This window comes from Dasypus novemcinctus, chromosome 12, assembly GCF_030445035.2.
Source record: "Dasypus novemcinctus isolate mDasNov1 chromosome 12, mDasNov1.1.hap2, whole genome shotgun sequence".
Taxonomy (NCBI): domain Eukaryota; kingdom Metazoa; phylum Chordata; class Mammalia; order Cingulata; family Dasypodidae; genus Dasypus; species Dasypus novemcinctus.
This window is the reverse complement of record NC_080684.1, coordinates 103273584-103288551: the sequence shown is the minus strand read 5'-3', so window position 1 is coordinate 103288551 and position 14968 is coordinate 103273584.

Genomic DNA, 14968 nt, shown 5'->3' with positions numbered 1-14968 from the left:
CCAATGAAGACAGGAAAAGATGCTCAAAAATCAGTGGTCATTAGGGAAATGCAAATCAAAACCACAAGGAGCTACCAGTTCATACACTATAATTAAAAGATCGATATTAAGTTTTGGCAAAGATATGTGGAAATTTGAACCCTCATATACACTGTTAGTAGGAATGTAAAATTGTGCAACCACTGTGGAAAATTCGTCAGTCCCTCAAAATGTTACACAGAGAATTACCATAAGATTCATGAATTCCACTTCTAGTTATATATTCATTGTTTTAGTTTCTTTGGCTACTCCAGAAAATACCATGCATGAGACTAGAGGAAATCCAAATCAAGATGATGCTTTCTTCCCAAAGAGTGGCATTCTAGGGCTGCCTGCCAGTGATCCTTGGTCCTGGACTTGTCTGTCACATGCAGTACACAAGGTGGCCTTCCCTGGCCTTTCCCTTCTCTTCCAAGTTCCATTGATGTTCAGCTTCTGGCTGCTCCTTCTGTGGCTTTCCCTCTTTCTGAATTTCTTTCTGTTTATAAAGGATTCCAATAATAGGATTAAGACTCATACTTATTGGGTTGGCCACAATCTGATCAAAGTAACCTCATCAAAAGTTTCTACTTATGGAAGCGGACTTGGCCTAGTGGTTAGGGCATCCGCCTACCACATGGGAGGTCCACGGTTAAAACCCTGGGCCTCCTTGACCCGTGTGCAGCTGGCCCATGCGCAGTGCTGATGCCCGCTAGGAGTGCTGTGCCACGCAGGGGTGTCCCCCGCATAGGGAAGCCCCACGCGCAAGGAGTGCACCCCGTAAGGAGAGCCGCCCAGCGTGAAAGAAAGTGCAGCCTGCCCAGGAGTGGCGCCGCACACATGGAGAGCTGACACAACAAGATGACGCAACAAAAAGAAACACAGGTTCCCAGTGCTGCTGATAAGGATAGAAGCAGTCACAGAAGAACACACAGCAAATGGACACAGAGAGCAGACAACTGGGGGAGGGGGGTGGTAAGGGAGAGAAATAAATAAAAAATAAATCTTAAAAAAAAAAAAAAAGGTTCTACTTATAACACACCCCAGCAATGGATTAAGTTTCAGACCATGTTTTGTGGGGTACATGAAAACTTAGAGAGATGGGAATTGTAGAGTATATTTGTCAAGTAAGACCGGCTTGCTCATGCCAGGAATGTCCAGAGGACTCACATTTCATCAGTACAGGCCCTAGGGGAACTCCTGTATTCTAAACAAACTCTTCTTTATTCCCATTATGTAGATGCAGTCCCATTTCCCCTTGATAGTCAGGATCAATCACCCCAGCCGGTACAGCAATGCCCTTCTTTGACTATTGATTCAGAGGTAGAGGAGCCCAAAGTGGTCAGGTGGCAATTTTAACTTTCAGTTCAATGGAATCATGTTGTGTTCCTTGGTGACAGCACTTCTCCTTTTGGGACTAAAACCTGTAGACCAGCAGAGTTTGAGATTGCAGGGACAGGAAGCAAAAATTTTCCTAGTGGGTCACTAGGGGTAATAGTGAGCGGTGCCACTCCCATTTCCATCCCTTGATTCCTGGACCCATGGATCCTGGTTATGGGAGAAACAGCACCATAGAGTGGACGCTGGTTTAGAGCATACACAGCCTCCTGGAGAACATTGCCCCAGCCCTGCAAGGTATTGGCACCTAGTTGGCGCCATAACTGAGTCTTCAAAAGGCCATTCCACCATTCTATCAATCCAGCTGCTTCATGGTAATGGGGAACATGGTAAGACCAGTGAATTCCATGGGCATGCGCCCATTCCCGTACATCAATTGCTGTGAAATGGGTTCCTTGATCAGAAGCAATGCTGTGTGGAATGCCATGGTGGTAGATATGAAATTTGGTAATGCAAACCCATATCCGAAGTATGTGTCTATTCCAGTTAAAACAAATCACTACCCCTTCCATGGTGGAAGAGGTCCAATGTAGTCAACCTGCCACCAGGTAGCAGGCTGGTCACCTCGAGGAATGGTGCCATATTGGGCTGAGTGTGGGTCTCTGCTGCTGGCAGATTGGGCCTCAGCAGTGGCTGTAGCCAAGTCAGCCTTGGTAAGGGGAAGTCCATGTTGCTGAGCCCATGCATAACCTCCATCCCTCCCTCCATGGCCACTTTGTTCATGAGCCCATTAATGTCAAGACTGGCTGGGGAAACAGGTTGAACATTAGCCACAGAGCAGGTCATCTTATCCACTTGATAATTAAAATCTTCCTCTGCTGAAGTCACCCTCTGGTGAGCATTCAAGGGGCTCTGGATCTCTAAACTGTCTCAAATCTGGGAATAGATTAAGGGGTTGTGATTCTCTGCGTCTGTAATTTGAGTTAGGGTTTCATTCACTCAATCTAGAACTCTTCGGTTTATACAGATCCTGAAGAAATTTAGTAGACTGCCCATCTATTCTCTGCTAGGTACTCCATGATGTATTAGCCAATGCCATAATTCTACACAACTCAGACTATTAGGAGTGCTTTTCTGAATCTGTCTTTCATTGCAGTAGCCGTGCCCACCTTGACTTTGGCAATTAACTGCCAATACTTAACTTTTACCAAACCATCATCCAATCATCCTCATAATGTTTAAGAATTCTAATTCCATCACAGCCCTCCCTACAGTAATATCTGGATTTCAGAGAAGAGCAGCCACAGCGCTCTTCAGGGAAGATGGAGTTAGTCTTACCAATTTATTCCTCACAGTCTTGGTTAAAGGTGTGTCCTCTGGACATTCCTGGGGTGGGTGGGCAGCTCTAAAATGGTAATTCCATTCTAGCATTCCAATCTCCCTAAGTCTTTGAATTCCCTCTTCTCCTGTGTACCAGGGCAAATTGGGCATCTCAACCTCAGACATGCTAGGCCATCTTTTGGCCCATGTTTCAACTAGCCACCCAAACAGCCTGTTAGAGCCCTTTCTAACTCCTTGAGCTACAGCATTGAATCCAGAATTTCTGCTTAGTGGGCCCATATCAATAAATTCAGCCTGATCCAACTTTATACTCTTTCCACCATTATCCCATACCCTTAGTATCCATTCCTACATATATTTCCCTGATTTCTGTCTATATAAGTTGGAAAACTCATGCAGTTCTTTCTGAGTATAACTTATTTCCTCATGGGTCACACTTTGTATTTCACCTTTGGGGACTGTTGTGATTTTAGTCTAGTAATAGGTCTCAAAGACCAGAGAGGTGGTGGGGGCAGGTAAGGAGAAGTACTAGAAATGCCTTGCAAGCCACTGACCTCAGGGCATTCCCTTGCATTTTCTTCTGGTGAGACAGGATTCATCTCTTCAGGCAGGGGTTGGAAGGCAGTTTCCTAGGGCAGACTGGAGGCTGGGCAAGGCAGGCTTCTGTTTGGCTGGTATCCACCTCACGGCTGGAAGTTGTTTCAGACTCCCTGGGGCAGGCTGGAGGTTGGATGATACGAGGTTGACCAAGTGTGGTCTGGCCTGGGCAGGCCATGGCAGACTTATCTGGTAAAGTCTCAGCAGAATTCAGGGTTCCAGTGTCTCCGTCAATATCATCATCATCCCAGATATCTCCATCTCAATTCTCTGGATTCCACTCTTTTCCAATCAATGCCTTCACTTTAACTGCAGAAACCCTGCAGGGTTGAGATTTTAGTTTCCTTTGTAATTCCGCTACTCGTACAATGAGAGCCTGAGTTTGGTTCTCAGATATTTCGAGCCTGTGGCTACAGGAGACATGATTTTCTTTCAGAGCACACATAGAAACTTTTGCATCACCCTTTCAGTGTTTAAGTCTCAACTTTGAAGCCTTTAACTCACCTCTTTCTTTTGTAACAGTATCCAGAGTATCTTGGAGGAGCCAGTCAACATCATTATAGCCTTTGACTCCACGGAATTCTGTTAAGGGGTTGAAAACACTCTCACCCAGATCCTTGCTTCTTATAAGCGTGTAAGTAGGGGAATCCAGTGATGCTATTTTGTGTATCTCGATTGCCAACTCGCTCCATGGACTGTTAGCAGCCTCTTTGTTATTGGAAAGGGAGCAGTCAGTACTCTTGAGTCTAATTAGAGTGGAGAGACAATTATGAAACTCCAAGAGCCACTTCAGACACTCTGTGTTTAGGACTCTCTTCCTCAAGAACCGCTCCTGGTGCCAAGCTGTATTAGTCAGGGTTCCCTAGGGAAACAGAAATCAAGTGATTTTTTTACGTTAATCTTATAAATTGTAATTTTGCTTAATTCACTTATTAGTTCTAGTAGCTTTATTGTGGATTCTTTCTGACTTTCTACATATAGGATTGTGATGGTTTGAAGCTTCTATAGACTCCAGGAAAGTCATGTCCTTAAAGCTAACTCATTCCTGTGGGTATGACCCTATTGTAGGTGGGAACTTTTGATTAGGTTCCTTCAGTTGGAGTGTGGCCCACTGTAGTAGGTCTTCATCCTCTTACTGGAGTCCTTTATAAATGGGATGACTGTGGAGAGACAGACAGAGAGAAAGTCACAGGAGCTTGGAGAGAAAGCCAGAGAAAGCCAGAAGCTGAAGGCAACAAACCCCAGAAGAGAAGGGAGAGACCAGCAGATATCTTGTGCCTTGCCATGTGAGAGAGGAGTCCAGGATCACTGGCAGCTCGTCTTCAGAAAGAAAGCATCGCCTGATAATGCCTAGATGCTGACATTTTTCTCAGCCTCACAAGCTTGAAACCTAATAAATCCCCATCGTAAAAGTCAACCCATTTCTGGTATATTTCATTTCAGCAGCCTAGGATCATGTATGTCATCTGTGAATGGGGATAGTGTCATTTCCTCCTTTCCGATTTGGATGTGTTATTTCTTTTTCTTCCCTAATTTCTCTGGCTGTAACTTTCCCATTCGTGTTGAATAGCAATGGTGACCTTGGGCACTCTTTTCTTGTTCCTGATACTAGAGGGATGGTTTTCAGTTTTTCACCTTTAAGTATGTGATTTGCTGTGGGTGTTTTCTTAAATGACCTATATCATGCTAAGAAAGTTCCCTTCAATTCCTAGTTTTCTTAGTGTTTTAATCACAGAGGGTATTGGATTTTGTCAAACACTGTTTCTGCATCAATCAATGGTCATGTGATTCTTTTCCTTCATTCTATTAATGTCATGTCTTACACTGATTGATTTTCACATATTGAGCCAGCCTTGCATTCCTTGAATAAATCTCACTTGGTCATTATGTATAATCCTTTTAATATACTGTTGGATTTTATTTCCTAGTATTTTTTTTTGAAGATTTTGTGTCTATAATTTTCTTTGTGTGTGTGTGCTGTATTTGTCTGGCTTTGGTATCAGAGTAATGCTGGCCTCATAGTGTGAGTAGGAAAGTATTTCCTCCCTTGCTATTTTTTGGAAGAGTTTGAGAAGGATTGGTGCTAATTCTTTAAATGTTTGGTACAATCCAGCAGTAAAGGCATCTGGTTGGGACTTGAACTTTTCTGTTTGGGAGACTTTTTATTACTGGTTTAATCTCTTTACCTGTTATAGGCATGTTGAGATCCTCTATTTCTTTTTTTTTTTTTTTCCTGTTCTTTTGCTTCTTTATTTTTTTAAACTTTTAAAAATTAAAGTTAATAGATCACAAAGAATATTACATTAAAAAACATAAGAGGTTCCCATACAACCCACTCCCCACCCCCCACTATTTCTTCTTGAGTCAGTGTAAGTAAACTTGTACATTTGTAAGAATTTATCCATTTCCTATCAGTTATCTAATTTGTTGGTATACAATTGTTCATAATATTGTCTTACGATCCTTTTCATTTCTGTTAAGTATGTAGTAATGTCCACACTTTCACTCCTCATTATAATTATATGTATCCCCCCTTGTGGTATTTTAAGTCTTTTGTGGATCCCAGAAAGTTGTGCTCCTAAATTAATTCATTCCTGTAGGTGTGGACCTATTGTAGGTGGAACCTTTTGATTAGATTTCTTCGATAAGCATTGCCCAGGCTGGGTTTTAATCCTCTTACCAGAATCCTGTGTAAAAGCGGTGAGTATACAGAGAATGAAGCTGCAGAGACTGAGAGAACTGCATCGCTCCACCCCCACCCCCACCCTGACACCCCCCAGAAGCTGAGGGCAAAAGTCCTGGGATCTAGAATCTGAAACCAATGGAAACCAGGAGAGTGAAAGGCTGCAGAGACAGAGAGAAAGGTACAGGAGCCAAGAAAATGTCACAAGAGCAAGAAGCTGAAATCAACGGAATCTAGGAGAGAGGCAGCCAGAGGCTGGAGAAGAGAGATGCCACTATGCGCTGGTCTTCTTGGAGAAGGCATAGCCTGAAGCCTGGTGCATTAGATAGGGCTCCCTGGGGAAACAGAATCAATAGGATGTATCTGTAAATAGTATGAGATTTTATAACATTCTCTCACGTGAACGTGGGGATGCACAAATCCTGATTCTGCAGGCAGGCTGCAAAACAGGAGCTCTGATGAAAGTCCAGTGAAGGTCCTTGATAAGTTCCCAGGAGATGTTAGCTCTCTAAAGAGAAGCTGGGAAATTCTCTCTGAAAGTTGAAATCGCTTCCCCTTTTAAGGCATTCAACTGATTGGATAAAGCATCACTCATTGCTGATGGCCATCTCCCTGGTTGATCGTAGATGTAATGAGCCATCTATGCAGTAAACTCACTGATGACTAAACCATGAATGCCCTTGTATTACAGTTAGCCCAGTGCTTGCTTGACCAAACAACTGGGCACACTTACCTGGCTGAGCTGACACATCACCCTAACCTTCATACCTGATGATGCCTTTATCTGACACTTTCACAGACTCAGAAATGTAAGTTTGCAATCTAATCAATCCCTATTGTAAAAGCCAACCCATTTCTGGCATATTGCCTTGGCAGCCTTTAGCAAATTAAAACATCCCTCTTTTTCCTTTGACAAACTTGCTAAATGTTTTTTAATTTTATTGATTTTTAAAAAAACTAACTTTTGGGTTCATTGATTCTATTGTTTCTGTATTCTCTATTTCATTTTTTGCCACTCTAATCTTTATTTCCTTCCTCCTACTAACTTTGGGTTGAGTTTGCTCTTCTTTTTCTAGTTTCACTAGGCATGAAGTTATTGATTTGTGCTGTCTTCTTTTTTTAATGTAGGCATTTACAGCTATAAACTTCCCTCTACAGTGCTGCCTTCACTGAATCCATAATTTTGGTATGTTGTTGTTTTAATTTCCCAGTTGCTGAAACAAATACTGTACAATGGGTTGGAAAATTTATTGGCTCATGGTTTTGATGCTAGGAGAAATCCAAAATTGAGATATCAGTGAGGTGATACCTCACTGATTCTCCGCAAAGACTGGGGAACCCTGGGACTGGTCCTTGGGTTCTCTGACACATGGCAATGCACGTGGTGGTGTTTTCTCCTTTCTCTTCCAGGTCCCATTGACTTTCAGATTCTAGCTGCTCCCTTGGTTTCTCTCTCCAACTGACTTTCACTCTGCTGATAAAGAATTCAATAATCCAGATTAAAGCCAATATAATGCATCTTGACTGAAGAAACCCTATCAAAAGATCCTGTTTATAATGGGTTCACACCAACAGGAACGGATTATTATTAAGAACGTGTTTTTCTAGGGTACAAAATTCAATCCCCAACAGTTGTGTTTTCATTTTTATTCATCTCTAAGAATTTTCTCATTTCCCTTGTGATTTCTACTTTGTCCCATTGTTTGTTTAAAAGTGTATTGTTTAGTTTCCACATATTTGTAAATTTTCCAGCTTTCCTTCTTTTATTAATGTTTAGCTTCATTCCATTGTGGTCAGAGAAGAGACTCTGGTACAGTTTTGTCTTAGTTTGCTAAATGCTGCCCAAGCAAAATACCAGAAATGGGTTGGGTTTTATAATGAGAACTTATTAGGCTAAAAGCTTACAGTTCTGGGGCTGTGAAAATGTCCAAATCAAAGCATCATCAGTGATGCTTACATACCAAAGGTCAGCGGCTGGCAATCCTGGACTCCTGCCACATGGTAAGACATGATAGCAGTTCTGCCAGTCCCGGTCTCTGCCACCTCCTCCAGGCTCACTTCTTCCCTGAGCTCAGCTCTGGGTGATCAGGCAAATGGCTCATCTTTCCCCTCTTCTCCAGGCTTCATCTCTTCCAGCCTCTTTTGATTTCTCTGTCTCCGTTGCTTTTTCTCTATGTCTCTGTTTTCAGTCGTCTGTTTATAAAAGACCCCAAAAAGAGGACCAAGACCCACCCTGGGTCACACCTCACTGAAATAATCCATCAAAGGCTCCCAAAGAAGCAGTCCACTCAAGAGTTCCCAGCCACAATAGGTTTACATGCACAGGAATGGATTCACTCTAAGGACACGATTTTTTGGATGCATAGAAGACTCAAACCAGAACAGATTTCAACCTTTGTAAATTTACTAGGATTGTTTGTAACCTCATATGCGGTACCTCCTGGAAAATGATCCATGTGTACTTGAAGAGAATGTGTATTTTTCTGCAGGTGGGCGAAGTGTTCTATATATGTCTGTTGTAATTGGTTCACAGTGTTGTTAAGTCCTCTATTTCCTATTGGCCTTCTATCTAGTGATATATCATTTATTGAAAGTGATGGATTGATTTTTCCAGTTACTTTTGCAGAACCGGAGGTGGCTTGCCAAGCTCTTCTACAGAACTCTATTTGTCTTAGTTTGTCAGGGCTGCTTCCACCCAATATGGCATAACCTCCTCCAGGAGGCCTTCCCTGCTCTCCCAGACCTGGGTTACATGCAGCGGTAAACTGGTAAACCTCAATCACCTGCTGTCCTGGAAAGAAGCCCTGATGTGTCGTGTTTGCCAATTTCCATGGTGTAAAGACCCACCAGAGCCAATTTCCCACGCTGCCAATACAATGCCACTGAGCATGAATCCATCCGCTCTCCGGCTCGTACTTGCCCGCTCCACACAGGCTGCTGGACGCCCTTCTCTTGGCTCACACCTCACCTTGTGTGCCCTCCCCCTCTAGTGCCCTGGTCACAGGGAAATGTTTACAAACAACGGCCTGAGGGAAGAATGACTGAAGACTCAGCTCCACTCTCCACTCCACCCCTTCCTGCTGTGGCACCTCAGGTAAGCCACCTAGCCTCTCTGAGCCTCAGATTTCTCATCTGTCAATGGTCAAAATAATGCTTTCTTTCTGGGCTTGCATAGGGATTAAATGGATGTGAAAACTGTAAAATCCTGCTAAGAAGTTAGAGATCAGTCAAAGAAATGGGGAAGAACAGTCTATGGCCGAGAACCCAGCAGGAGGCGGACAGGCGAGGAGGAGGAAAAGGGCGTGCCTTCGTGGTTGGAGTGAACTTGTGAATTCGGGGCTGGAAGGCGGCGAGGACGGACGGGGTCTGGAAGACACCCTAAAAGGTCTGGACCTCATCCTCGGCCCTGGCAGCCTTGGGAAGTTCAGAAAGAGAAACTGGGCTGGATAGTTCTAGAAGCAGGAGACCACTAAGGTGCTGCTGGGGGTGAGGGACTGGACTGGCTGGTAAAAAGCCTTTTCAGGGAGAAGGGGGCTGCATGCAATGCCAGAGGAGGGTGGAGGAGGCAGGGGTGTTTGTTGTCTTTACCAGAGACAGAACGACAGCCTCAGGCATCCGAGTTTTGAAGCCTCAGACACTCACTAAGCTTCATGGGAAATTCCCTGACCCAGCCAAGAATTGGGGAAGAGCCCAGTCCTGGACCAGGGGATTTGATGGAGGGGGAAAAAAAAAAGTCTACTATATTTAGCCAGGAGAACGTTCTAACTTCACCTGGCTCTTGGGCCCTCCATGGCCCTCTGCTCATCTTGTTTGACAAGACTCAAAATCCGGTGTGCTTGAGGGCCTTGCTGCTCAGAGTGGTTCTGGGACAAGCAGCATCAGCATCACCTGAAAGCCTCTTAGAAATGCAGAGTCTCAGGCCCCAACCCAGACCTGCAGCATCAGAACCAGCCTTTTAACCAGTTCCTGGGGACTAATGTGCACAGTGAAGCTGGAGAAGGGCTGGTGGAAGTTTGGGGAGGGGGAGTGCAGGTCCTCTTGCCCCTCATGTTTCCATGGCCTTGCACACTGAGTGCTCAAGAAGGACTGTGGGATGGATTGATAGGTTGATGGGTGGTTGAAGGTTGCTGTGGAGGGATGAAAAGGAGAAAGCATTTGAGAGAGCAAGGAGGTAAAATCAGCAAGACTGGGCAGGCGGTTGGGTAGATGTGTGGGAGGCAGGGGAGGAGATGCGGGCCCAAGAGGACTGATGTCAGCATTTCAAGAGGTCTAGTGAATGGTGGCTTTGGGCATCTGCAGCCCCTTTGTGACCTGGACTAGGAGGTCAGGGTGGGGTGGAAAGCCAGGTCACGTGTGCATGAGACCACATGGCAATGGGCAAGGCAAGGAGAGAAGGGACCAGAAAATGGCCAGGGGACTCCAGCCCAGGAGGGGTGGGTTGAGAACAAGGAGTCCTCCAGAGGACGATCAGAGGGGCAAGAAGCCAAGGGCACAGAGGGTCCATGGTCAACTGTCAAATGCCACCAGGGGGAAGAGGATGTGGCTCAAGTAATTGAGCTCCCGTGTACCATATAGAAGGTCCAGGGTTTGATGCCCAGGGCCCCCTGGTGAAGGCAAGCTGGCCTGCACAGCGAGCTGGCCTAAGCGGAGAGTTGGCCCACGCAGAGCGCTGGCCCATGCAGAGTGCTGGCGCAGCAAGATGACGCAACAAAAAGAGACACAGGGGAGAGAATAAAAGATGCAGCAGACCAGGGAGCTGAGGTGGCATAAGAGATTGAGCACCTCTCTCCCACTCTGGAAGGTTCCAGGATTGGTTCCCAGGGCCACCTAAAGGGAAGACTAGCAGACACAGACGAACACACAGCGAATGGACACAGAGAGCAGACAGCAAGTGCAAAACAATGGGGGTGGGGGAGGATGATAAATAAATCTTTTTTAAAAAATGCCACCAGGATCAGGGGGCGGCCTCTGAGTGTACTGTGTTTACTGTTGGAGCCATTAGTACCAAGAAATCTTAGTCCCTGAAGAGAGAGCCACAGCTCTGTGGGCTTTGCTTAATGCTCCATTCATTAAGCTCTTCTATCTCATAAGCCAAACTGTGAAATCCAATTTTTATTGAGTATTTCCACTTGGATTACAAACACGATTAAGAAAATTCCCGTAAACAACTCAAATTGCACTGACATTTCACAGGGCTAACTTCGACAGCGAGGCCACCAGACGCTTTCCCTGTTCGAAAGCATCTAAGCCACGGGTCATTCATTTCGGTGTCTTTTCTGTCCTCTTACTCCTTTTAGGGATTTTGCTGTTCTTGTTTTTGTTTCCCCCTAATGCCTCGGTGATGGGACTCTGATACTCCTCCATGTTCACAATAATCTTCCAAGACTAGCGGACATCACCGCCCCTGGATATTTGGCCATTGGTCCTTGGCTGCCACTCAGGCTTGGCTGCCCGGGGCGACACCTGGCCAACTCATCGTTCTGGGCATTCTCTGTTGAGCTCCACTTCTCCGTGGATACTGGGGTGACCCTGTGTTGTGTAACTGAAGGAAGCTTGTCTGCCCAGTGGTGCTGCGGGGTCACCGGTGCCCACCAGCCGGTCCTTCCCTTGCGGCAATTCCTGCTTCTCCAGGGCTCTAACCTAGAGCTTTTATGTTTATTCTTTTCTGATTGCACAGATAAAGCAGACACATCTCTCTAATTTGTGAATGGTTTTTTAAAAAATGCATAGACCAATACATCCCAATTTCTTAAGCTCAATATCTACTAAAATAAGGCATAAGACAATCATCTATTTTTAATCACAGTTCTTGTTTTGGAAGGTTTTATATTAACTTTTTCTTTTGAGGGCCATTATAGTCATGGCCTTTTGCAAAATTAATTTGTTTAAATTAGCTATAATTATTAAATTAATTTTTGTTGCTTATATTATTACAACTTATCTAGAGCTAGGGAACTGGTTTAGGTCAGTTCCATTATCTTTCCTCCAATTCCCTAATATTTCTGAGAGTTGCCTTACTTTCTGGCCACAACAGGAGATTTAGGATCACCCTAGTTTTATGCCCTAAGGAATCCTGGTCCCCGTTAGTGGACGTGAGCCTTAGAGACCCAAGTCTGAGCACCTGTTATATAAAAGCACCAGCCTTTCATAAACCTTAGGGGTAGGCAGAGTTTCTTTTGAGCTTCTTTTTTTTTTCTCTCCCCTTTCCTCGCCCATCCCCCCAGTTGTCTGCTCTCTATGTCCATTCACCGTGTGTTCTTCTGTGTCTGCTTGGACTCTTGTCAGCGGCACCCAGAATCTGTGTCTCGTTTTGTTGCATCATCTTACTGCATCAGCTCTCTGTGTGTGCAGTGCCATTTCCGGGCAGACTGCACTTTTTTTGCGCTGGGCAGCTCTCCTTACAGGGCACAATCCTTGCGTGTGGGGCTCCCTTATGTAGGGGACACCCCTGTGTGGCACGGCACTCCTTGCACGTATCAGTACTGCACGTGGGCCAGCTCCACACGGGTCTGAACCCTGGGCCTCCCATGTGGTAGGCAGACACCCTATCCATTGGGCCAAATCTGCTTCCCTACCTCTTATTTTTAAGGTCATAAATTTACAGTAAATTTTCCAAGCTACCACATCATGCTTGCTCGACTTGGCTTTTCTTTCCACCTGTGGCTTTGCTAACAGACATCCAGAAGCACATCGCTGTGGCACTGGCAAGAGCCCCCCTCAGCAGTAGAGACCACAAAGCAGACTAGATAAGGCCAACAGGGCGGGGAGAGGAAAGGGGTGGGAACAGTGAGGGAGGCAATTCTCTAGAGACACTTAGCTGAAGAGAGGGGAGACCTGGAGGGCCCAGGGTGGAGGGAGGGGCTTCTGTTTTGCCTTTTATTTTCTTGACCCCCTTCTTAGGTTCAAGCTGGTTTAGGAAGGAGCCGGGAATGCCAGTAGCATCCAGTACCTGGAATTCTTCTGGGCACGAGGGGAAAAAATTCTAGCTCATCTGGTTAAGTGTACAGTTGCTCAGCATGTAATTGGACAGGAAAGATCAGGGTCAGGCAAGGCGGGACCCAGCTCCTCTGTTTCACAGCTGGGTCCCCTCTCGGGGTGCACTCTATTCTGAGGTGGTGAGCACCACACACTCTTAACTCCCATTCCAGAAGAAAGAGGATTCGCCTCTGTATTAGTCAGCCAGAGGGGTGCTGATGCAAAATACCAGAAACCTGCTGGGTGTTATAAAGGGTATTTATTTGGGGTAGGCGCTTACAGACACCAGGCCATAAAGCATAAGTTACTTCACTCACCAAAGTCTGTTTGGAGCAAGATGGCTGCTGACATCTGCGAGGGTTCAGGCTTCCTGGGTTCCTACAATCTGGAGCTTGCTTTTCTCTGGCTTCAAGGTTCCTCTCTTCCTAGGGCTGGCCTCTCTCTCCTCTGTGTGCTAACTTCCCAGGGCTCCAGTGTAAGTCTTCAGCATCAAACTCCAACATCAAAACTCCAATATCAGAATCCCTCAACTCTGTTCTTTGCCATGCCTTTTATATACCCTAATCATAACTCAATCATGTCCAGGTACAGATCAGATTGCAAACGTAATCCAATATTTCTTTTTGGAATCATTGATTATATGAACTTCTGCACTCGACCCTGGACTCCCTCTCGTTGGGCACTCTTTGATCACAGTTGCTCTTTCATGGTGGGGCATCAGGTTGAGCCCTTTGCCTGAGGCTGGAACATGTCCCCGAGCTGGGGTAGGGCAGGTCAACACCACCAGGTGGGCTGCGAGTGGGGGAGGGGATGCCCCAGGAAGAACGCTGTGGGGTGCTGTTTCCAGGAGACAAAGTTTGCAGAAGAAAAGAGAAGGAAGTGAGGGAGGGGATGGCTGAGGAGAGGCGAAGGAGGTACGGTGAGAGAGCGCCCAGCGCCTTTACGTGTGTGGGTCCCTGCGGCCAGGAAGGCTTTCCTCCAATGTCCCGGGAAGATCCCACCCTCGCCTGCAAGCCATCGGCCACCTGCCCTCCTCCTCTGGAGCCCCTCCTCCAGGGCCCTGGAAATGCCTGTGGAAATAAACTGCATTTCAGGGAAAGCCATTTTCTTTTTTTCTTTTTTTTTTTTTTTTTAAAGATTTATTTATTTATTTAATTCCCCCCCCTCCCCTGGTTGTCTGTTCTTGGTGTCTATTTGCTGCGTCTTGTTTCTTTGTCCGCTTCTGTTGTCGTCAGCGGCACGGGAAGTGTGGGCGACGCCATTCCTGGGCAGGCTGCTCTTTCTTTTCATGCTGGGCGGCTCTCCTCACAGGCGCACTCCTTGCGCGTGGGGCTCCCCCACGCGGGGGACACCCTTGCGTGGCACGGCACTCCTTGCGCGCATCAGCACTGCGCACGGCCAGCTCCACACGGGTCAAGGAGGCCCGGGGTTTGAACCGCGGACCTCCCATATGGTAGACGGACGCCCTAACCACTGGGCCAAAGTCCGTTTCCCGAAAGCCATTTTCAAAGGGTGCAAATTGTCAAAGGGTTTTTCTTAAGCTGGAGGGCTTGTGAGGGAGGGTTGGCTGGGAACAGGGCCCCCTCCCAGGGCAGCCCTCCAGGTAGCCTGGTGCGGGAGTGGAGAGGCCGTGCCCTTCAGAGGGAGACGCTAGCTGTGGGCCCTTAGGTGGTGGTGGTGGGGGGGCTGGAGCAGGGAGTGGGAGGCATCTGGGTGCCACAGGGGAGCCGGGGTGCGTGGGCCATGTAGTGCTTCCTGCCGGGAGCTTTACCAATGGGTAAACTGAGGCCAGACAGGGGCAGGCTTTTCCATCCCCCCCTTCCTTCTGGCTTTCCCCTCTGGACACCCCCCAGGTCAGACCCAGGCAGAGGAGAATTTGTCCCAGGCTGCTGGGGATTGGGGTCAGGCACTCGAATTTTCATCTCCGCCCCCCTTTCACAGACTTGTGACCTTGGGCAAGTCAGTTCCCCCTTGAGCCTCAGCCTCAGACTCCTCTCCTGCTGGGTGGAGATAACC